The sequence below is a fragment of the Triturus cristatus genome, chromosome 1_1 (assembly GCF_964204655.1).
Source record: "Triturus cristatus chromosome 1_1, aTriCri1.1, whole genome shotgun sequence".
In the NCBI taxonomy this organism is placed as follows: Eukaryota; Metazoa; Chordata; class Amphibia; order Caudata; family Salamandridae; genus Triturus; species Triturus cristatus.
In genome coordinates, this window is record NC_140579.1 from 624,913,555 (window position 1) to 624,938,764 (window position 25,210).

Sequence of the window (25,210 nt, forward strand, 5' to 3'; positions counted from 1 at the left end):
CCTAAAGATTTTTTTTTTTTTTTTTAAAGGCCATGCCCCGGGGGCTGGGGTCCCCAGGGTAGATTAAGGCCTCGGGAGGGGGGCCACGCGGCCCCCTTACAAATTGTTTTTTTTTCCATATAAAAAATTAGGGGGCAGGCCCTGGGGGATGGGCTCCCCAGGGCCAATAAATTAGAAAAAGAAGGGGGCCACACAGCCCCCCTTCGTAAAAAATAAATAAAAGACAGGCATCGCGCCGGAGGCCATGCCACCTCCTTGCTGCACTCTGCAAACGCGCCCCCTGGCCAGTTGTAAGTTGGGGAATTAATTCCCCTTCAATACTGAGGGTCCCTGAGGGCCAACTAGCCCAACAGGTCTCTCCAGTATGCGCCAGGGAGCTGTGTTGCAGACAGGTGTTCTGAGGCCACGCCCCTTTTACACCTCTCTGCAACGCAGCTTTGTGGCGCTTACTGGAGGTACCTAGTGGACTAGTTTGACCCTAGGGACCCTCAGGATTCAAGGGGACTTAATCTCCCAACTTAAAACGGCCACAGGGCGTGTTTACACAGTGGGGAAGGGAGGGGACGGGGCCTGAGGTGACGTGTGCAAACATGGCCTGAGGCGCGTTTTAAATTGGGGAAATAATTCACCTTCAATCCTGGGGGACCCTGGGGGCCCCCTAGCCCACCAAATGCTTCCAGTAAACGCCACCGCGCTGCGTTGCAGAGAGGTGGTCCAGGCCGTGCCACTTTTTACATCTCTCAGCAACGCAGCTCTGTGGCGCTTACTGGAGGTGGCTAGTTGGACCCTAGGGACCCTCAGGATGCAAGGGGACTTAATCTCCCAACTTAAAACGGCCACAAGGCGTGTTTACACAGTGGGGAAGGGAGGGGACCGGGCCTGAGGTGACGTGTGCAAACACGCCCTGTGGCGCGTTTTAAGAGGTAGTTTTAATCCCCCTGCCCTATTATATACTAGGGGCTGACAGAGGCGGTCATGCTAATCACAGGGGGACCCCAACGCAAAGTGTTCCCTAGTGTATGTAGGTGTTTTCACTGTATTCTGAGTGTCTTTTAACATAGCACTGGCTCTAGGACTGGTTAGTCAGATTCAGTTACCACCAGTATCCGTCTGAAAAAGTTGAGGGTACAGGATGATTTTGCAACAAGGCTTCTTTCTGCTCTTCTGTTTGTTCTTTCTGCACGTAATCCTTCTTCCTGCACTTTTCTTCATTTTTGAGGACTTGTTGCTTCTTTCTGCATTTCTTTTTTTTTTCTTTGTGCGTTTTTTCTTCTTTCTTCACATGTCCTATCTCTGTAGGTATAGTTAGAAATTAGCATTTAAAAAACCTTTGAAATTCACTGAAAAAATCATAGGTTTCAGGCACGTTATAGTTAGGAATTAGCATTTAAAAAACCGTAGAAATTCACTGAAAAAACCATAGGTTTCAGGGGCGTTATAGTTAGCTGGACTTTTCACTCGTGCAAAACCATTGAAATTCCCCTGTTATAGTTAGTTCAGCTAACTATAACTCACGCGCCCGCAATGCACTGCAAAGGACGTCACATATTACATCACTCATGACATGGTCAGTGACATCACTGATGACATCATCCTTGTGATAGAGTGGCAGACCTTCTCTCCCCCAAATATAACCTTTGATACACACATTCAAAAATAGAAACTAAAATTTTCAAAACAATGGACATACCAATACCAGTTACAACAACCTATTCAGTAATTCTAAGATCCACATACTCATCCACTCATTCACCAACAGTCCTATACAGTCACTCATACATGTACTCACTCATCATATGTATTCATACACCTATACATCTGTTACACAACTCCACTCATCCATAGAGTTACTCACACACAGTCACTCATGCTAATAAAGAATCAAACATCCATTTACTTGCATGTACAGTTATACACACACCACCACACTTACTTCTACAGAAACTTACACATACTTAGTCTTTTAAACAATTACTTATACAAACACATACTTATTCATACAGGAACTCCTCCAATCTCTCACTCTCACATATACTCACTTATATACACCAATAGTCACATATACTAGTTTAAAACATATGTAGCTACTCATAAAGACACTATTGAGACAGTCATTCACTCACTAACACACCCATACACACACTCATCCACCCATACAGTCCTGCACATATGCTGTATTCAACACATACAAACAGTGACTCACTCATTCATGCATCTATGCACTACGTAATACCCCCCACCGAACCATGCAGACACTCAGACTGACACTCATAAAACCAACTAATAACCTATATAGACACTCGTGTAGCTACTCACCAACCCATGCAGCCACTTATACACAAAGTGAGAGACTGATACAGATATTTACTTATTTAAACATTACTCACTAAGCCATGTATTTACTAAGATACACTTAATCAGTCTGTTATACAATCAATTTTTCAAAACAAAATCATCCATTTAGACACTTATTTACCCATTTATTCTTCCATCCACCTGGAGATATACATATATAAAACATATTTAATTTTCAGAAAAACACACATTCACTGGATGATGTCATGAGTGATGTCATCGGAGATGTCATGAGTGATGTCACCGACCATGTCATGAGTGATGAAATATGTGACGTCATCAGCAGTGCATTGCGGGCGCGCGAGTTATAGTTAGCTGAACTAACTATAACGGGGGAATTTCAATGGTTTTGTACGAGTGAAAAGTCCAGCTAACTATAACGCCCCTGAAACCTATGGTTTTTTCAGTGAATTTCTAAGGTTTTTTTAAATGCTAATTCGTAACTATAACGTGCCTCAAACCTATGGTTTTTTCAGTGAATATCTAAGGTTTTTTTAAATGCTAATTCCTAACTATAACGTGCCTCAAACCTATGGTTTTTTCAGTGAAAATATATATATATATATATATATTAGCTACCAAATCCGACTTTCTCCAAAATCAGACACCGACACTCAGGATGCTTTCAGCCGTCCGGCTTGGGTTTTATTTTCTCACGTAACGCGTTTCGGGACGTATCCCTTGTTCACACAATCTAATGTGGACCAAACGTTTCCATTTAAGCAAAAAATACAGGGTCACATGATTCGCTCCTCAATAGATATAAACAACAGACTATTATTGCCATAGCGGTTGATTTCTTCAATACAACGTTATCATGACATAGTGCCAGAAATCTTTCATATATTCAAATTTATCTCATTTAAATAAAATCAAAAAATGGATTGGATTTAAAAATTATTTACAAATATTTCATATATTTTTACATATTTATATTCAAATCAAAACATCCATAAAAAGTACAGAAAGATTTCAAAAGAATAACATTGTAGTCAATAACAATCTATCAATAATGTATCTCTTGTCTACTTCATTACACAAAATCATTTGTAACATTATTACACACATCATGATTAAGTCATATAACTCTAAGTCCCTTGTCATAGTTGATTTGTCCATCGTTCCTATTTTAGAATCAACGGGATTTTCAATGAGTAGTTCATTTATAATCCATTCTGGTAACCTTTACATCCAGGAACCAAGGCGGAAGAGACAGGGGAAAAGAAAAAGAGACTTAATAATATCAAAATGGGACATACACTGATGACATAATTAAACAGTAGGATTCAACTCGATACCCATAAAGTGCTAGTGCTTTGTGCAATTCAATGCTTAAGAGTAAAGTGCTAGTGCCTATCTTTGTGCAAAAAATCGCAATGTTATCACAATAAAGTGCTAGTGCAACAGTATAAAAATATCGGGGAGTCCCATAATCACTGTAATACAACAGATGTCCTAAAACCGATTATATTTAGTAGTTTGTAGAAGAAGAAGACAAGAGACGGAGCAATCAATTCATCACAGGATAATTAAAATCAAAATTTAAAACCACAACAATTTAAAATCAACGTGATTGAGAATGATACCTCTATTTTAAATGTATATGTAGATCTTCTTCAATGTTCATACCATGAGGACTTTTTGTGTTAAACATGAGTATGTATTTAGACTCTAATTTTCTTAATTTCTTTTCCCTATCACCTCCTCTTTGTTCTTTAGGGACTTGGTCAATGGCAAAGTATATCAGATCATTAGTATTGCCTTTGTGAAATTCATTTATGTGACGGGCAACCACATAATTTTTGTCATTATTAGTAATCGCCCTAAGATGCTGCAGGATACGCACGTGAACCATATGAATAGTGCTTCCTATATACATCTTTGGGCAAGAGCATTTCAAGACATAAACAACAAATTCACTTTTACAATTCAGTGGCTTTCTTATTTTCCATGGACTATTCAAAAGGGGAGACATTATCTGCTGTGTATTTTTACCGTGTCTACAGGCCTTACATTTAAAACATTTGTGGAAGCCTGGGCTCACTTTAAGCCAACCTCCACCTTTCTTCACTTCAAAATCTGTTTTAAAAAGGTCATCTCTCATAGATTTAGCACGGTTAAAAGTCAACAAAGGAGTTCGTGTAACCTTCCCCTTTAGAATAGGATCCTGTTTAACAAGGTGCCAGTGTCTATTCAGGCTATCTCTCACTCTAGCCTGGTATGTACTGTAACCAGTAATCATGCGGATCTGATTTCCAGTATTTTTCCGCTTTTCTTCAACTTTTTTAATGTCTGGTTTCAATAATGCACTTCTATCCATGTTTGCTACTTTCAATTGAGCCTGTCTTAACGTTCCCATTTTGTATCCTCTTTGTAGGAATCTGTGGCTCAATGCTTCCTGAGCCTGCCCCAAAGCAGTAGTCTCACTGCAATTGCGTTTCATTCTCAGATTCTCTGCATAAGGGATACTCATCTTAAGTTTAGTTGGGTGAAAACTAGCTGCATGCAGGATCGAATTTCCTGCAGTTGGTTTTCTGAAAGTGCACGTTTGGATTGAATTTTGTGTGATGTACACCTCTAGATCTAAATAAGTCACTTTCTCTGAGCTTATGTGTTCAGTAAATTTCAAGTTCAATTTGTTTATGTTTATGCTTTCAATGAAATTCTGTGCCGATTCCCTTGATCCGTTCCATATGATGAATAAATCATCAATGAAACGGATCCATTTAATGACATTTTCTCTCCACTCATTAATGTAATCAACTTTGAGCACCTGCTCCTCCCACCAGCCCATATGTAGATTGGCATAGCTGGGGGCGAAGCAGGTGCCCATCGCCGTGCCCTTGTTCTGTCTGTAAGTATCACCTCCAAAAAGGAAGTGATTGTTGGTGAGACATAGCCTACACATCTCCAACAGCATATTAGTGTGCTGGTAGAGATTAATAGGTCGCGAATTTAAAAAATGCCTCATCGCCCTTAAACCATCTTCATGGGCAATACTTGTGTACAGACTCACGACGTCCAAAGTTATGAGGAGATAAGACTCTTCCCATCTTATATCCTCTAATTGATTCAAGAAATCCCTTGAATCTTGAATATAAGCGGGTAATGCCCTCACATACTGTTGTAAAAATGAGTCTAAATATCTGGAGGTTGGTTCAAAGAGACTGCCAATGGCAGAAATAATGGGACGCCCTGGTGGTTTATCCTTTTGTTTATGAATTTTTGGTATTAAATATAATATAGGTACCACTGGGTTGTCCACCTTCAAAAACAAATATTCTGGTTGATTAATCAACCCAATTCCTCGCCATCGTGCAAGGTCTTTTTGGTATTTGAGTTTGATTTCAATTAGATTGCTATGGGGGACTACAGAATAACATTCTCTATCTCCCAATTGTAAAGCTGCTTCATGATTGTATGCGTTAAGGGACCACAACACTAGGTTGCCGCCCTTATCAGCTTGCCTTACAACTATGTCCTGTCTACTTTGAATTTTAACCATCACAGATTCATATTTCTTATCAAAACCAGAAGCTTTCTTTAAAAATTCTTTGCTAGAGTTTAGGGATATTTCCTTTAAATCTTTTATTACCAAGTCAGAGTATATATCCAGAGTATCTCTAGGGGTATTGGGTGTGAAACTCGATTTAGGTCTAAAATTCGTGGTAGTGCTGTCAAAAACATCTAAACAAAAAAGTTCATCTGTTTGACTAACTTGACTGACTGAATTTGCCACAGCCATACCATCCCCTTCTCTTATGAGTTGTTGACATTCAAAAAGTACCTGCATGTCCCCAACATCTAGATTTCCTGGTTCCTCGCTGACAACTGGTCTCATTTCCTTCCGATTGGTATTTTTTACATCAAAGAATTTCTGTAGTTTTAGTTTTCTTACAAACTTAAAGAAGTCTATGCGCGTTTGAGTATAGTTGAAATTAGTTCGTTTGCAGAAAGAAAAGCCTAGTGAAAGGATTCTTGTTTCTTCATCCGTTAAAACAAGATCCGTTAAATTTATAACCGTTGATTCTATTTCTTCCAGCCCTTGCGTTGAAATTGTTTCTTCTTCCCTGAACGTAATTCCATGGCTACTCCGTCGTTTTTTTCGCTTGCGTAGCTTTCTTTTCTTTGATTTTGATTTTGATTTTGGAACGAGGGACGTTGGTTTTGAGTCCGGTCCTTGTATAAAAAACCAAACTCCTCAATTACCGATGGAGGATTTACCATAGCCAGTGATTGTGCTCCTCCGTCTTCAGAAAGCGATTCAACATCCGAGCTTGCTACTGAGCTCAGATCCGACGTTTCTCCTGAGATGTTGGGTGGGGTTTTAGTTGTCGCTTCTTTACTTGCTGAGGTCTGTACCTGTGAAAGACGCTGCTTTCTTATTGTATCAAAGCGTCGTGCAAAAGTATAGATTTGACCGAGTAAGTAATCTTGTCTGTCTCGTTGAAACTTAGTTGCTTTTCGTGCCGTTATTGATTGCTCGTATTTAATTAGGCGGGTTTTGACGTCAGCTTTGAATTTAGCTGTCTCATCCTCTCCCAAACATTTTAGTAACTCCGCTTCCAACATGGTAATTTCAACTAAAATTTTCTCTCGGTCCCTCACAGCATATTTCACCAAGATTTTCATCATGCACTCTGAGGCCTGTGCATTATTGGCTGCCCACTCCTTTAACATTTCGGGATCGGGGTTTTCATACGTAGGGGCTGTCAATACTCGCAGACCTCGGGGAACCCTCCCCACATCCAGGTATCTGCTTAACGACTTGACTTCCCACCACTTAGAAATTTCATTTCGATAAAGTTTCTCAATTTTTTTCTTTAACGCTACAATGTTGTCATTAGACTCCTTTGCTACCGAGTCCACTCCTGGTTTTGAGATTACTTCTGTGCTGCTTCTTTCACTAAACACAGAATCAGCTGCTGCCTCACGTTGCTCAATAATGGTATCCATTCTCACAACGGATTACAACGAAACGTTGGTTATTAGATATATTTTTACGTTGAAAATACCCTCTGCCTGCTGAGCGTATCCCGCCGGGTTTTCTAGGACCCTGCTCCTCTCCCCGTTGCCTTGATTCACTGACCGTTATTTTCCTTGGCGCCTTCGTTCGGCAAGCTGCCTCCGTGGATGCTCGCTGCTTACAGAAGACGTCTTCTCAGAAACAACGGTCGAATATACAGGTAGGCGGCTCTGGGGGGGCTTCCTCGTAGTGTTCACAACACTCCGTTCCAAACTGCCAGAAAGTCGAGGATGCTCCTGAACGAGGTCGCGTCGGTTTGCCGCTGTTCCAGCAATTCAGCGGCACAATATTAGCTACCAAATCCGACTTTCTCCAAAATCAGACACCGACACTCAGGATGCTTTCAGCCGTCCGGCTTGGGTTTTATTTTCTCACGTAACGCGTTTCGGGACGTATCCCTTGTTCACACAATCTAATGTGGACCAAACGTTTCCATTTAAGCAAAAAATACAGGGTCACATGATTCGCTCCTCAATAGATATAAACAACAGACTATTATTGCCATAGCGGTTGATTTCTTCAATACAACGTTATCATGACATAGTGCCAGAAATCTTTCATATATTCAAATTTATCTCATTTAAATAAAATCAAAAAATGGATTGGATTTAAAAATTATTTACAAATATTTCATATATTTTTACATATTTATATTCAAATCAAAACATCCATAAAAAGTACAGAAAGATTTCAAAAGAATAACATTGTAGTCAATAACAATCTATCAATAATGTATCTCTTGTCTACTTCATTACACAAAATCATTTGTAACATTATTACACACATCATGATTAAGTCATATAACTCTAAGTCCCTTGTCATAGTTGATTTGTCCATCGTTCCTATTTTAGAATCAACGGGATTTTCAATGAGTAGTTCATTTATAATCCATTTTGGTAACCTTTACATCCAGGAACCAAGGCGGAAGAGACAGGGGAAAAGAAAAAGAGACTTAATAATATCAAAATGGGACATACACTGATGACATAATTAAACAGTAGGATTCAACTCGATACCCATAAAGTGCTAGTGCTTTGTGCAATTCAATGCTTATATATATATACACACACATACACAAATAATATATATATATATATATATATATATATATATATATATATATATATATATATATATATATATATATATAATGTATATGTATATGTATGTAGGTCTAATCATGTTTGTGTGAAGAGTGATGGTCCAACACAAGCGCTGACACCGGTACACCACCAGGTGGCGCTCTTACACAAGTAATACACCTACGTGGGCGATGCAGTGCTCATGTACGGGATGCTTGAATTAAACATAACCACAGACTTTATTCTGCGTAGCATTCTACAACATTGTTTTGTTGCTTATTGTACCATTAGAGAAAGGAACACGCCACACGCAGGACAGGCGGTGCCGTTGGTCCCATCAACTTTCCTCAAATGGCAAAAAATTAAGGCGCATATTATCTAGGGCTGGCGATAGATTTATCGCCGCTTTAGCGCCCGTTTTCGGGCAAAAAGTGGTGATAATTCTATCGCATTATAAACAAAGACACGCTAGCGCATGTATCCTTGATTTATCTCCCGTTTCTGTCACCACTCGCTACGCATCGATAATTAGATGCAAAGTAGGCGTGGCTGGGGGGGCGCTAGAGGGCGCGCACGCAAAATGGCCGCACTAACGTGAGGCTCTTGCGGTCTGGTGCCTTAATCCTACAAATATCCTGCTTCAGGGCTGATTAACCTGCCCGGGAACCTGAGGAAACGGTGGAGAAGCGGCGGTGGCGGACCCGGGGGAAAAAGCTGAGATCGGGGGAAGGATTCTTCCCCCGTACGGACCTCGAAAGCATTCCGCCGAGAGGAGGAGCGACGCGGCGTGGTGCCCAGGACGGCCTCGCCCTCAATGCGAGGCCGCGGTCCCCCACGAGGAGACAGGGCGGCGCCCAAGAGTACTGCCTGGTCCGGGAAACGGCTCGCCGGTGGTGAGTACATCCTACTAGCCGCGGCATCGGCGGGGAGGGGATCGGCCCGCGCCGTGACTTGGAAACGGGGGAAAGCCGAAAGACTGACCGGGACGGAGCGCGGAGGCGCTTGAAGAGGCGGCGTTGGCGGCAGCTGACCGGAGGGAGAGTAGCGGAGCCGGAGGCCAGCTACGAGGAGGTCTGGACGAGAGGCCCCCACCGGGCTGCGGCGGCGGCTGGCTCTCTCCCCTGCAGCACTTTGCCTGGCGGACTGTGCGGAGGGTCATTGGCGCGTCCAGGGGCCTGGCTCGGCAAAGCGGAGGGGACCGCTGCCTGGCGCCGATCTCGGCGCTCTCCACCTGGACAGCGTAGGGAGACCCTCTGGGGAAGGCGAACCTGGGGACTCGTACCCGTCAGTGGGCGCTTTGGTCCTAAGCGTCAGGCAGATCACGGGACGCCCTGAACCAGAGAGACCCGCAGACGCCATATTGACCGCTCCACTGTTTGGGGGAGCCCAAGAGTCCAGGGGCTGTCCGAGGGACCCAGGAGTGCAGAATACTTGGGGACCGCAGGCCGGCCTTGTCACAGAGTGCAGGGGTCGGAGGCAGATCCATGCACGCCGGGAGTGTTGTGTTGCAGGAGTGGGGGCCACCCTTTTGGAGCTAAGAGAGAAGAAAGTGTGGGATGTGTCGTGGTGTGAGACCAGATTCAGTGTCCAGAGCCAGACCTGTCGTGGAAGCTGGCGACCTGTGCCAAGATGGGCAAATCGGATGCCAAGCAACCCAAGCTACATTTCGAAGTGGCGAAAAAGACCTCAAGAGCAATGTCGAGTGATCGTGAAGCTGATGGGGGAACGGGGGCCCAGGGGGGTGCTGCGCCCCTAAACCCGGACGTACTGAGTGTACTGCAGGAGGTGCGACAGGGGTTTGCCACTATTGTAGACAAGGTGGATCAAATGTCAACCCGTATGGATGCCATAGCACACAAACTGGAGGGCCACGATGACCGCTTAAAAGAAGCGGAGCGGCGCATCTCTGACATGGAGGACTCAACGTCAAGCCATGCGGCACAACTAGCTAACATGGACAAGCTTCTCAAAATTATTGCGGCGAAAAATGAGGATTTGGAAGCGCGCAGCCGACGCAACAACGTTCGCGTACTTGGTATTCCAGAGTCCACAAACATCGGAAAATGGAAGAATATGTGGAGAAAATGCTGGTGTCTGCGATAGGCGCGGAGTCCTTTTCTGCGCAGTTCATAGTGGAGCAGGCTCATCGGGCCTTGGGACCTCGTCCTCCTCCCGGCAGCGCTCCAAGACCTATTATAGCGCGCCTACTGAACTACAGAGACAGGGATGTGGCTCTTAGGGCGGCGAGAAACAAGCAATCCTTGTCTTTCGAGGGGAATACGTTTACTATTTATCCGAACTTCACGCCGCTGGTCCAGGAGGAGCGTTGCAAGTTTATGGCGGTGAAGGTTAAGCTGCGAGCTGCGCAGATTGACTATGCGCTACTCTATCCGGCACGGCTTCGAGTGACACACCAAGGGAATCAACATTTTTTTACTAAGCCACAACAGGTGGAGGATTTCCTCAAGAAACTAAAGCGTGGAAACCGCACGGAGGGCAGGGGAGACGCTCAGCAGCGCCCCTCGCAGGTCGAAGCGGGAGAGGCCTAATGAGTACAGTAATTTGAAGTTCACATCGATGCCTTGTGCGGAGATCGACATGTACGCTTTATGAGAGAGGGATTTCTCAGGCAGAGACCGGACCATGGATTGTCTTATGTGCTTTTTTCTTGCCTATTCCTCGGGCGGGCGATTATTTCTGGAGGACTACCTACATTGCACCAGGCGCCCTCCACCTGCACAAGCCTGGATCGGCCCCCCGTGATGGGCTCTGCAGGAGGGAGGTATCTGTGCAGCCCTCTGGTAAGGTCCCCCTATGGGCGTACCCAGGTGACAGTTTACTATTGGTTGTATGCGGGGCTGTTATTTCGTTGTTTGAGTGTGGGGGGATTGGGGAGGGATGGGAGGGAGACTAATGCTGGCAGGTTGGGGTTGCTTCTGTGGGAGGGGGAGGGTAGGATTAGGATGGGTGGGGTCGTTTTAAAGTTCTTTTTCACACTAGATCTCCCGTTGGAGAAATTGAAGTGTTCTTCAGACATTTTGGACTATGAGCATGGTATGTGTTCTCAGAAATTGCAGTCGGATGGGGAATTGACCATGGCTGTCAACTTCGTAAGTGTTGTCCTGGGGAAAAAAGACTGTTATGAACCATGATAGAGAGTGATTCCGGGAAGCTAAATGTCATCACATGGAATATTAGAGGCATGGGGGACCCTCGGAAGAAAAGACAAATATTAGCATATCTGGATAGACACAAAGTGCACATTGCCATGCTACAGGAAACGCATCTGGCACCTCAGCGCCCGTGCCAGTTTGCGCGCAGGTGGGCGGAATATAGAATCTTCTCCTCCTATTCCACGTATGCGCGGGGGTGGCAATTCTTATTAAAAAACAGGTACCGTTTCACTTGGCTGGAACCTCTAGCGACCCACAAGGACGATATTGTCTGGCATGGGGGAGATTGGGGTCGGCTTCAGTCACACTCGCCTGTTGCTGCGGCCCAAATGTAGACGCACCTGACTTTTTCACCTCGCTTTGGGCAAGGATATTTGATATAGGCTCTAGTCGCATACTTTGGGGAGGGGACTTTAATGTAGTGTATGATCCTAGTAAAGATAGATCACATTCATCACCGCACCACTACACTAGGGCACAGACTGTTATCCAGGACACCGTGGAGGCTTATCACCTAGTTGACGCTTGGCGTCACACCCATCCACACGATAGAGAAGGGACGCACTTCACGGCACAGGCTGCGTCCTGGGCGCGACTGGACTACTGGTTGGTGTCCAGGGGGGTGGCGCCTGTGATAGTACAGGTCCAGCACTTGGCCCGCACCTACTCGGATCATGCCCCCGTCATACTCACATTGGCTTCATCAGCATTCCGGGTGCCCCGCGGGGCGTGGTGCTTGCAAGCGACTGTCTTGTTAGATACAGTATTTCAGGCTGAGCTGCGCGATGTGATAGAGGAGCTTTTTGCCCGCAACAACGGTTCAGTGAATAGTGTGGAGACATATGGGAGGCATTTAAGGCCACGATTAGGGGTTTTTGTATCGCTAAAGGGGCTGGGGTGCTGAAGGACATACTTTGTACATTAAACACACTGGAGGGTAGACTCCGGTCCCTGGAAATGCAGCTTGCCCGCGACCCTCATGCCGATACTCTGCTCCAGTTTTGGGAGACACTCACGGAATACATGGACATGGCACAGAGGGAGGCCCGGTTTCGGGGCAAACACTGGGTGGCGAGATGCTATGGGGAGGGGGACAGACCTGGTAGGGCTTTGGCACAGATGGTAAGAAGAACTCGACATTCTGGTTATGTTATGGAGCTGGAGGATGAGGAGGGGGTAGTCTACTGGGATAGCGACCGCATTCAGGAGACATTTACGCAACATTATCAGCAATTATACACCACTAGGGGAAGGGACGTCCTTGACCTGGAAAATTTCTTGGGGGACGTGGCACTTGGCTGGCTAAGCGACAGACAACGGGAATTCTTATGCGCTCCGTTTGAGTTGGATGAGGTCAGTGAAGCGATCATGAGCATGCAATCCGGGAAGGCCGCGGGATCGGATGGCTTTCCGATAGAATTCTATAAAACATATATAGAACTAATGGCTCCTATATTACGTGAGGTATATGAGGAATCTCTGGAGGAGGGCAGATTGCCCTCTTCTATGAGGGAGGCTATTATCGTCTCCCTTCTGAAGCCTGGGAAGTTCCCCCGGCACTGTGACTCCTACAGACCGCTCTCTCTCCTCAACTGTGATGCCAAAATTTTGGCTAAACTTATTGCCACACGTCTAAGCCTATTAATGGGGAACCTGGTTCTCCCGGACCAATCGGGCTTCGTGCCGGGCAGAGCCACCTCGCACAATCTGAGAACGCTTTTTGCCGTCCTGAACAATGTATCGCCTGACTTGCTGTTAGCTGAGTTTTTTCTGGATGCCACTAAGGCATTTGATTCCCTTGAATGGGATTATATTTCTGGAGTGTTGCTGCGGATGGGCTTTCCACCTCTTTTTTTATCTTGGATTAAACTATTATACCACATGCCAGTGGCCAAGGTGCTTATCAACGGTCATGCCTCACCCGCCTTCCCGGTCACCAGGGGCACCCGGCAGGGATGCCCTTTATCCCATTTATTGTTCGCTCTGGCAGTGGAGCCCCTGGCGGCAAAACTCAGACAGCACCACAATGAAAGGGCTCTGAGATGCAATATGCGGCAGATCCTTGTATCGCTGTACGCAGACGACATCACACTTTATATACGTGACCCGCAACAGAACTTGAATCCAGTGCTGAGAGAATTCATAACATTTGGGGGGCTATCGGGAGTCCATATTAACTGGGGAAAGTCTTGTTTTTTCCCGCTGACAACGGCGACGACACGTTTCCCGCTGGACTTCCCTTTATAGTGGTGCGAGGATGACATACGGTATCTGGGTATTCGAATCACCAAAGATAGGGAGGAATTGATGCGTTTAAATTATGGCACTGTGATGGACCGTATATAGGAGAATATTACTCGCTGGATAGCACTTCCCCTCTCCATGGCAGGGCGGGCCTCCCTTATTAAAATGGTAGTACTCCCACAGCTGCTATATATTTTTTTAAATATCCCGTATTATCCGGGGCTATTTTTTTTCAAGACATTGAAATCAGAGTTGACGCGTCTGGTGTGGGGAGGAAAGCAGCCCAGGCTGCAATGGGAGGTACTTATAAGACCATATGCGCAGGGTGGGTTTGGCATACCACACTTCGAACTTTATTACCTTAGTGCGCAGGCTCACTATGCATGGTTCTGGGTGAAACAGCCGAGATACATGCCGCAAGTGGCGGCTGAGCACTGGCTTGCACACCCTACACCGCTGGAGGGAGTGATACATGACCCGATTGCGCCTAGACACAGAGACCTGACCACGATCACCTGCACCGCCAGGGCTCGGCAGCGTATAGGAGGCCGGCTGGGTGCGAGGCTGCTCTACTCTCCTCTATTGCCTCTTTGCTATTACCCGGGAATGCCCCTGCTCCAGGAGACTGTCTTTCGGCACTTTCAGCGACGTACTAATGTGGCTAAGTGGGGGACCTCTTTTATAAAGGGCGTTTCCGTTCTCTTGAACATATTTTTCAAGATTTGCCACTGACGCCGTTGGATGTCTTCTTATATATACGCCTACGACAGGGGATCCGGTCGCTGGTCCCGGAATTTCCGGCAGAACCGCAGGCGACCGCCCCACTTCACACAATGCTGAAAAACACTACAAATAAACGGCTCGTATCCCAGATATACAGGTCGGTGCATGAGCAGAGTATGGAGCCAAGTACGCCTTCGCGGAGGCGCTGGAGTGAGGAACTGAGATTTGACTTAACAGATGAACAATGGGAATATTGCTGTTCGCAAACTGAGAGGGTGTCGGCCAGTAGCAGGCTTCGTATACTCCACTATAAGTTTCTCCATAGATTATATTATACCCCAGTCAAGATGCATAGATTTAAGTTGAGGGACTCGGACAGGTGCGACAGGTGTCATGCTCCTGGCGCGGACTTTATTCATCTGGCGTGGGACTGCCCTGAGGTACACCACTATTGGGAGCAAGTCTTCGCTGCGCTGGCGCTTATGACAAACACACGCTATGAACCCACGCCGATGATGGCACGACTTGGCTATGTAAAGTTGGTGCCGGCGGTGCACCGTAAATACATTGCTCTCGCCTTGCTTATGGCCAAATGACGGGTGGCCTGCTGCTGGGGCAGGGGGCGGGCACCAAAGTTCAAGACACGGCTAGCGGACTTAATGATGTGTCAGGAACGATTAACTACTTATGCTGAACAATTGCCGGTGGCCTCTAGGCCTAGAGATATATGGGCCTCACTGACATGCTATTTACTGTCGGAGAGACGGGGGAACATGTCCTCGGATACGGAGGCTTCATCTTAATGGTGTTATCTGCTGCCGGGTGCGGGGAAAAGGGGTATATGGAGTCACAAGGGATGAGAGGGAGCTTTGCAATGCATAAACTGTTATCAAAGGTATGTGATGATTAACTATGCCTAAAATGTCTGCCTGGGAGTCACTGAGTGGAGGTTGCAGCCATGTCCTTGTCATGATGCACTATGCTCATAATAATGGTTGAAAGGTTATGTATCTCGCTGTAAAATAATAAAAAGTAGTTAAAAAAAAAAAAAGTAGGCGTGGCTGACAGAAACATCAATGGAAAATATCGCAGGCAGCTTCGCGATATTAGCAAGGAGGGGTAACGCTGATAATAATCGCGCTACCTCTGGCCTAACGCAGGAATTTAATGTCTGCTGAATTCCTGTGTTAGGCATACCTAACAAGGGAGGCGGATTATGTGGTTAAGGCCACAGGGCCTTAACACCAAGATCACCGCCGTTTTGGGAGGGAACATGGCTGTTTTTTAGGCGATGTTTGGCCATTTGCCCCGCTATCACTGGAATATTTATCACCATAGCACTGAGCGTTGGTAATACAGCGCTAGCTTGGCAAGATATTCCAGGGCTAGCCGGTGATAAAGAAAAGTGCGCTAAGAGCGCTCAGCGACAATTATCGCCAGCCCTAGATAATATGCCCCTAAGTTCTTGCCGCAAGTAAACGATTTTTATAGCCTACCTTTACGTGAAGAAAAAAAAAAAATCACGCCTTATCCTATAACCTCCAACACGAAGAGGTTTTGGTATTCTAGTGCTTAATTCATTGTGTTTAGATTTATCCACGTGTGTTTTGGTTCCGTGAAACAAATAATTTCTAAGTAGTGCACAATGTCACGCGGATCACCGTTGCCTTGTAATGTTGTCATCAGACACACGTAATAGACTACCAGATGAATCTAAAAACATCAGTAATTTAGCACAAGCAAGCGCTACAGCATTTTAAGGTTCATTAGGCCTCGTCGCCCCCGCCCTTTGTATTAATTCCCCTAGGTCTCAGTCTGCACAGCTGTTCTACTGACAGCCATGATTGATAGACACCTAAAAGAAAGAAGACCTTGTTTCTGTGTTTGAAAATAAATGCAAAGAAATTGGCTGTTTTTCATCCGTATTCATGTGTAAAACTCAGCAGAACGGAACAGTTCTTATCTTTAAATAAATGTAATTCCCAAGAATGTTTAGGCAACGCGTGCTCTAGCCCGGCCAACTTTTAAAGGGCACAGACACCCACACCGCGGTACCTCAGCAGTGGCGTAACGAAAGTTGAAGGGGCCCCCCTGCAAGGTACACAGAGGGGGGCCCCCCCTCAGGATTTAATCTGGATCTATCAGGCCTGAGTATTTATTTATTTAATGCGATTTTATAGAGCGCAAACTTTACCCGAAGGTGTCAGAGCGCTTTACAAAAGGACCAGTTACATTACATAAAGACTTCGGAGTACATGAGTCACATAAAAGATACAAACAGAAAAGCTCTAAATTCACATAAGATCCAGACCTCCCCTAAAGCCACACTCCAAGGAACCCTCGCCTACAGACCCCCCGGCCCCTGGACACCATTCGCCGCCACCATCACCGACTTCATCGCACCCCACACCATCGCCTCAGCGAACAAGATACTCATTGGAGACCTGAACGTCCACCTCGACAACACCAGCGACCCCAACTCCACCATCCTTCAGGACAACCTCGCCTGTATCGGACTTAACCAACTCGTCAACACACCCACCCACAGAGCAGGATACACCCTTGTTCCCATGTTCACGGCAGGTTACAGCGTCCATTTTAGCCACACAACGCAACCGTCATGGTCCGACCACCGCTGCGTACACTTCACCATCGACAAGCCCAAGGCACCCAAACCAGCCCCATGCCCACCACGATGGAACTCGAGCAAGTTTACCGACGAGCAACTCAACTCCACCCTCACCCGAGACAACAACACCTGGGCATCCGACGCAAACAACGCAGCCAAAGAACTTCACACCTGGATAGTCAACTGCGCAGACGAGCTCGCCCCACTATGCAACCCCAATATACAACGCCCCAGGAAAGCCACCTGGTTCACCACTGCTCTCCAAGAAGCCAGATGCACCTGCAGACGCCTGGAGAAGAACTGGAGAAACACCAAGACAACCGAAAACCACACCACCTACAAAGACACCGTGACAGACTACCACAACCAAATCAGAGCCACCAAGAGGAACTTCATCCACAACAAAATCCTTGAGAATTCCACCAACTCCAAAGAACTTTTTTGCGTCATTCAAGAATTCACCAACCCACGCAGCAAAGCCACAGACATCACTCCATCCCAAGACCTCTGCAACATTGTTGGAACCTACTTCTACTTCAAAATCAAAACCTCTACGACAACTTTGTCAACCCTCCACCAGGCGCTACAGACGGCCCCCTGCCCCCGAAAGACACCAGCCAGCCCACCATATCCAGCTTAACACCGATCACGGCCAAAGATACCGCCTCGACCATGAAAGACATCCACTCGAGGGCCCCCACTGACCCCTGCTCCCCTCACATCTACCACAGAGCCACGACCACCATCGCACCCGGACTACAGTGCACCATCAACACCACATTCAAAACAGGCACTTTCCCAGACGACTGAAAGCGCGCAGAAGTCAGACCCCTGCTCAAGAAACCCACAGCTCACTCCACCGACCTCAAGAACTATTGGCCCATCTGGCTCCTCCCCTTCACTGCCAAAGTTGCAGAGAAAACAGTCAATAAGGAAGTGACACGATTCAAAGAGAACGCCGTCCTCGACCCGTCCCAATCCAGATTCCGAACCAAACACAGCACAGAGACCGCCCTACTGGCCGCCACAAACCACATCCACACCCTCCTGGACCAAGGCCACTCCACAGCCCTCATCCTACTCGACCTGTCAGCCGCTTTCGACACTGTCTCCCACCGCACACTAACCACCAGACTACACGACGCAGGCATACAAGGAAGAGCCCTGGACTGGATCTGATCTTTCCTCACCGGAAGAAGCCAAAGGATCAGACTGCCGCCCTTCCTCTCCGACCCGACAAACATCACCTGCGGAGTCCCACAGGGGTCATCACTGAGTTCGACCCTCTTCAACATCTACATGGCCCCCCTCGCAGCCATCGTCCAACAACACTGCCTCAACATCATATCCTACGCTGATGACACCCAACTCATCCTCTCCCTCACCAAAGATCCCACCACCACCAAACTCAACTTCCAGAAAGGAATGCAAGACGTCGCAGTCTGGATGACCAACAGCTGCCTAAAGTTCAACACAGAGAAAACAGAAGTCCTCGTCCTCAGCACCACCCCCTCAGCATGGGACAGCAAATGGTGGCCGACTGCTCTTGGAAGCCCACCAAACCCCTCATCCACGCCAAGAACCTCGGCATTGTACTCAAATCATAACTCACCTGAATCGCCAGGTCAACGCCGTCACCTCCAGCTGCTTCAACACCCTCCGCAAGACCTTCAAGTGGATCCCCCAAAAGTCAAAGAATACAGTCACCCACGCACTCATTGCCAGCAGGCTGGACTACGGAAACGCACTCTACGCTGGCATCAACAAGTCCCTACTCTGCAAACTCCAGATAATACAGAACACCGCTGCTAGACTCGTTCTCGACATCCCCTGGCATGAACATCACCTACGAAGACTCCACTGGCTCCCTGTGGAGAAAAGAGTCCTCTTCAAAATACTCATCCACGCCTACAAATGCCTACACAACACAAGACCCAAATACCTCAACGACAGAATCAACTTCCATATACCCAAAAGAAACCTTCGATCTTCCAACCTCGCACTGGCCGAAACCCCATGCATCCACAGAGCCAGAGCAGGTAGAAGATCCTTCTCCCACTTTGCAGCCAAAATCTGGAACGAGCTACCGCCAGACAACAGACGAGCCCCCTCCCTGAACACCTTCAGGAAGACCCTCAAGACCTGGCTCTTCGGCTACAGATTATATACTACATATTTACAGAGCATGAAATTCTTGCCGTGTTCAGTCTGGCCTTAAGGTACTGTTGTACTCACGGCGGTGGTCTTGGGTCTGGAGGGATCCCCGAGGTGGAGATGGCCATGGGGGTAGAAGACCGAGTGGTGGTGGGCGGAGGCAGCATGCTGGATCACCTCACTCCAGCTCACTGTCCCAAGTGTCCATGCCACGACATCCAAGAGTTCTCGAACAAGGCTGGTAGCGAGCCCCCGGGGTCAAACATCCAGGGTGCCCCATAGGGAAGCCAGAGGTAAACAGGAAGTGTCCAGCAGCACCAAAGAGGCCCGCGGGAGAGGTAGGCAAGCCCGCAGCAGCCCCAAGCAGTCAACAATCTAGTAGGAGTAGAGCGCCCCACACAGTCCAGTTCAAATGGCCCAGCCGAGGGCCTGACAATGCCAAGGAAGAATCAGGCCCAGCCACAATTACAGCTGAAGTCCTGGGTGGACGGCCCCAGCACCACAGGAATCATCAGGAGGCAACAGGGGCCCAGCCACGGCAGGCAACAGTGGGCAGAAGGGGGGCCCCGTATGTCACTGCAGCTCATTGTCGTCTGGGGGAGGGTGGGGGGGAAGGACATATTCCCAGGCGACACAAAGCCTCTCTCCCTCTGATCGCGCCCTGGAGCGGTTCAGAAGCCAGCGAAGATATCCCGCCTCTGCAGAGGCACCGCTCAAGGGCATCCACGGAGCGAGGTACAGCAGCGGGCATCTCCTTCCCCGCGCCAACGCTCCCAGCAGCAGCTGCAGTCCACCAGGATGTGGGCCACAATTCGGTCACTCCGGCATCAAGACTACTTATGGGCGGCCACACCGGGCTCAGCAGGGCGTCTGGTAGAGGCAGCAATTATATATTTGTCCCAATGTTGCATCTGGCTGCAAATAAATGTCAGATGTCCGTTTCAACCGATAGAGCATCCTCTCAAAGTGGCCATCTTGCGGCCAGGCAAACATAGCTGCCAAGGTTTCAGATTGCTATGTGTGAAATTTTCATAATTTCAGTGTAATTATGAGTGACATTTGAACGACTATGAGTGACATTTTCTCACAAGCACAATCAAGCAATGAATAAGGGAAAACATAAATATCAGAAATTACACCCATTTGAGCCATGAAAAACTAAGAAGATTTTAAAAGTGCTACAAAGCACCGAAAATGGAAGGGCACTTAGTAAGTAAAGTGGTGGCAAGGGGCATGCTGAGTGGGAAAGAAGCATTCCACCTCCCTTGTGGAAAGAGTGAGCAGCATGGACAATGCATATGACCTAGAGTGCCTGCTTCTAAGCACTATCATCAGACACAAAAGAAAGACAAGAGAGCAGTTATAGATATTATGACAGCGCTGTGATCAGTCTGAGTTAGCAGAACCCCTGAGCTCACTGCAGAACATCTATGGCATGGAGAGGGAAGTAAAGAGTGTGGTGGGGAAGCTTGGGTTCTTGTAACCCCTGATAGCATGGGGTGGGGGGAAATGAGAAAAAGGGGGCTGGCAGGCAAACTACAGAGTTTTTATGGCTGTTTTAGTGACAGGTTAGATCTGTGTTAGATCCTTCAAAACTTGATATTTTTTAACTTTATTAACAAGGCATTTTAAAGTTGCAAATACCAATATTTCAATTTTTAAATAGTACCTCCGGCTAGTAGAAATAAAATGCAAAACATTATAGGTAGGCATGTGCTGGAGCCAGTTTACCTTGTGGTGAAAGGGACATGCTCAGTGCAAACTCTAGATTGTCCACGATGCAGGTTAGATTACCCGGGCATTGAATATGGGCAAAACAAGTGTTAGACTATTTAAATAAATTACAAAAAGAGGGAAAAAAATATGCTGCACTACAGATGATAACAGTTTAAGAATTTCAAAATGTTGTACAGCAGCGGGCAGGGCTTGAAGGTAATGCTTAATGCTTTCAGTACAGAGCAATGACGCTGATCAGCTTAACTTTGTTGTCTAACTATACATGTTCTCTGTAGAAATGCGCACGTCCCACCGTTCAGTGTGTAAATAAGCAGGGTTTGGGTGTAAAATGAATGACACAGTAAAGAGGTGTGACCCAGTAGAGCAGGCACAGCTCGTAGTGAAAGTGACAAGATTACGTAAGCTTTGAGTGATGAACTTTGAAATTAATCTCACCATTCAAATAAAATCGGAAAGAACGACTAGCTAAAAAAAATATCTAAGGAAAAAAGCCAAGCATAAACAGAACATGTCAGAGACAAAAATCATAATTTTAGATGCTCGTTTTAGTACTTTTTCCATCAGCCCTCTTTGTTTTCGTGGCAGACACGTAGGCAGAGATTGATACATAGGCTGGGTGTCCTCAAAGGTCTTGTAGTTAGGCCTCATGATCCCTGATGGCGCTGGTCATCCAGCTCTGTGTAGGTATTAAATAGTTGCTATCTGGTTGAGCCCCGAGGAGTGCCACCGAAGGGTGGTTTTAACGAAGCAGTACCCTTTTACCCAACTTGAGATCTGTTGGCAGAATATAAAAGAATAACTGCCGCGTCAAACCCCCAGTTCCCGTGTGCTCAGTGACAAGGGCAGGACAAGGGCAAAACTACACTGCCCAGCAGGTAGCTGATCGCGCTAAGCACTTAATTTACAAGCAAATTAGATTAACATTTAAACGCGGAGTAAGTCTGGCACTTGTTGTGTACTTGTATTGACCACTTGGGGACACCGTTGTGTCACTTGCTCTTGCGTGTCCCTGCGAGGACACCGTACCATTGTTGTTTACAGCTGTGACATCACCAGCTGCCAGTTGATGACAGTTGACAGCTGGTGATCCACAGCAGCGGATGCATTCTTGCGCTCCACCTGTGGAGCTGTGTTGGTGAATAAAGAACTTTTACTTACTATACAAAACCGCTTTGTTCTTTACAAAGTGGCGACGAGCGCCAACACCGGAACCCACTACCGGTATTTTTATGAAAGAAAACCGGCGTAAAGGAAATCTGCAGTCCCTCAACAATTACCTTCACGTGAGGATTTGATAACTGTAGAGAAAGCTGCTGCGGACTAAAATACGAATTTAAGAAGTATTCAAGGTGCGTTCAGCAACCGATACGTGAAAGAAAATTAAGGCAAAATACATAAAGAAAGTATTGTCGAAGGATCTGCGAAGAAAACGCTAGAGCGAGCATTGTGGACACTGTGAGTAACGTTGGGCAACATTTATGTTGGCGTATCAGAAGGTTAACACCGTTATTGACTCTGTTCTTAAGGCTTCTGTGTGAAAAAACGCTCTGCACCTCCCAACGGCAATAAGATGACAGTTTAACGAAACAAACTGCCAGCTGATCGAGCGTCACGTATGCAAATTGGATGTGACGTAGGCTGACGCGCATAGGAATCCTTCAGCAGTGACGTGCTACGTGCTTAACGTGCGGCCATTTTAGAATCTGAGGAAAGTAAACAACCAGTGAAATAGAATCTCCTAGGCAACGCGCGTCACGCGCAAAGGAAAAAAAACATCGGCAACTCGGAACCAAGCTTCAAATCAGCTGCCAGAAGTAAACAAAAGCTTGATTTCGTACGCTAGCAATACAATTCAGTAAAAAATAAAAAAATACAACAGTATTTAAAGACACTAAAAGTGAACTGTCATCACAGTTGCAGCACTATATTAAAACAAAAAATATAATAATAAATTAGACGTAGAATGGCATCAGGTTACTTGTGGAATCTTTCCCCACCACAATCATTCCTACCTGGCAAGGGAGAACCATTACTAAAATGGGAAGAATGGAGGGAATATTTTAATAACTACATCTCGCAGTTTGATGATGATGACGAATTTACACCAAAGAAGAAATACAAACTCCTGCTACATTGCCTAGGAGCTGGTGGAATCAAGGTGTACAACAGCATCAACAAGAAAGCGAGAGGTGAGGGAGAAGACGATGTGTACGCAAATGCAATAGATGACCTGAATGCGTATTACAAGCCTAATGTGTGTGTTGGTGTGGATAGATATAAATTCTTCCACAGGAAGCAAGGGAAAGAAGAGTCAGTCGATGACTATGTCTCTGCACTAAAGGAGTTAGCATTGAATTGTCGTTTTGGGAATCTACACGACGAGTTCATTAGAGACCAAATTGTTATGCAGGGGTCAAATGCTGACATACAGGACAGCCTCTGGGCAAAAGGAGAGTATCCACTCCAGAATATTATCGACGTTGCAAGAAAATCCGAATTAACAGGACGCTGTGCAAAGGCAGTGATAGCCGAAAGCAATGGGAAAAAAGATGGCAGTACTGTCAGCAAGGTGACACATGTCAAGCAAAACACGAAGAATACATGGAACAAGCCTGTAAAGAAAATAAGCAACAAATCTACGGATAACGAAACAAGGCGTTGTTACAGGTGTGGCGACAATACACATTGGGCCGACGACAAAAAATGCCCAGCACGGGGAGCAAAATGCACATACTGCGGAGTCATTGGGCATTTCCAGAAGGCATGTCGTAGGCGTAAAGCACGCTCTGTGAAGAACATATATGAAGCAGAAGAATCAGAGAGTGAAGAATCGGAGGATGATGACATCAACATGTATGTTCTCAGCATCGAGGAGGAAATGATAAACGAAGTCAGTACAGATGGTGTAAATAAAAAGAAAAAACCAACATGCAACATGGTAATTGGAGGCGTGGATATCAACATAGTTGCTGATTCAGGCTCACCATATACTATAGTGAACAAAAAAGTTTGGGAAGAAAAGTTTACACCACAAATTGGCAATCACCTTGAGAAAGCTGACATCCTGATCAAGTCATTCACTGGAGAAGCAATTGACGTGTGTGGCTACAGGAAACTAAATTTCGCCTACAAAGGGAGAGAAGCAGAAGGCAAACTCTACGTATCCGCGGTGGGGCCATCGGTCTTGGGCTGGATGGACCAGGGGAATTTGGGCATCATCTTGGACCCCAGCAGCTCTGACCCTGTCCTAGTGGTGCAGAATGCGGACGACTACAACAAATCCATTCTAAGCAAGTTCCCCAATGTCTTTAAGGAAAAAATTGGTGCACTTAAGGGATACCAACATAAGATAGTCGTCAAACCAAATGCTACACCTGTGGTACACAAGACCCGCAATCTACCATTTGCAATCAAGGACGAAGTTAAAAGACAAATCGAGAGACTCCTAAAGGAAGGTATAATCGAACAAGTGGAGGCAAGTGAATGGGTCGCACCATTGGTGGTAGCCAAACGACCAAATGGAAAATTGAGACTCTGTGTGGACTTGCGGGACCTTAACAAGAGTATAATAATTGAGCAGTTCCCGTTACCTAAAATAAGCGAAATGCTTGCAACAACCAAAGGTGTCAGATGGTTTTCTACAGTCGACCTTAAGTCTGCTTACCACCAGGTGCCACTGCACCGCGAGAGCAAAAGACTGACAACGTTCATTACGCCATTTGGGTGTTACCAATTTACAAGAGTACCCTTTGGATTGGCATCTGCAGCAGCGATGTTTCAGAGACTAATGAACAACATCTTCAAGGGAGTTAAGGGAATTCTGATGTTCCAAGATGATATCCTTATTATGGGAAAGACAAGGGAAGAACACGATGACAAGGTTGAGCAAGTGCTAAAAATCCTGGAGACGAAGGGACTCACGGCTGAGTACAGTAAATGCAAGTTTGCACGTGAGTCAGTGAACTATCTAGGGCACGAAATTAATGGCAAAGGAATCTTCCCGAAGAAAGACTTGATGGAAGCAATTAAAAACTCTCCAGTACCCAAAAACAAAGAAGAGTTGAAGTCCTTCTTAGGCCTTGTAGAA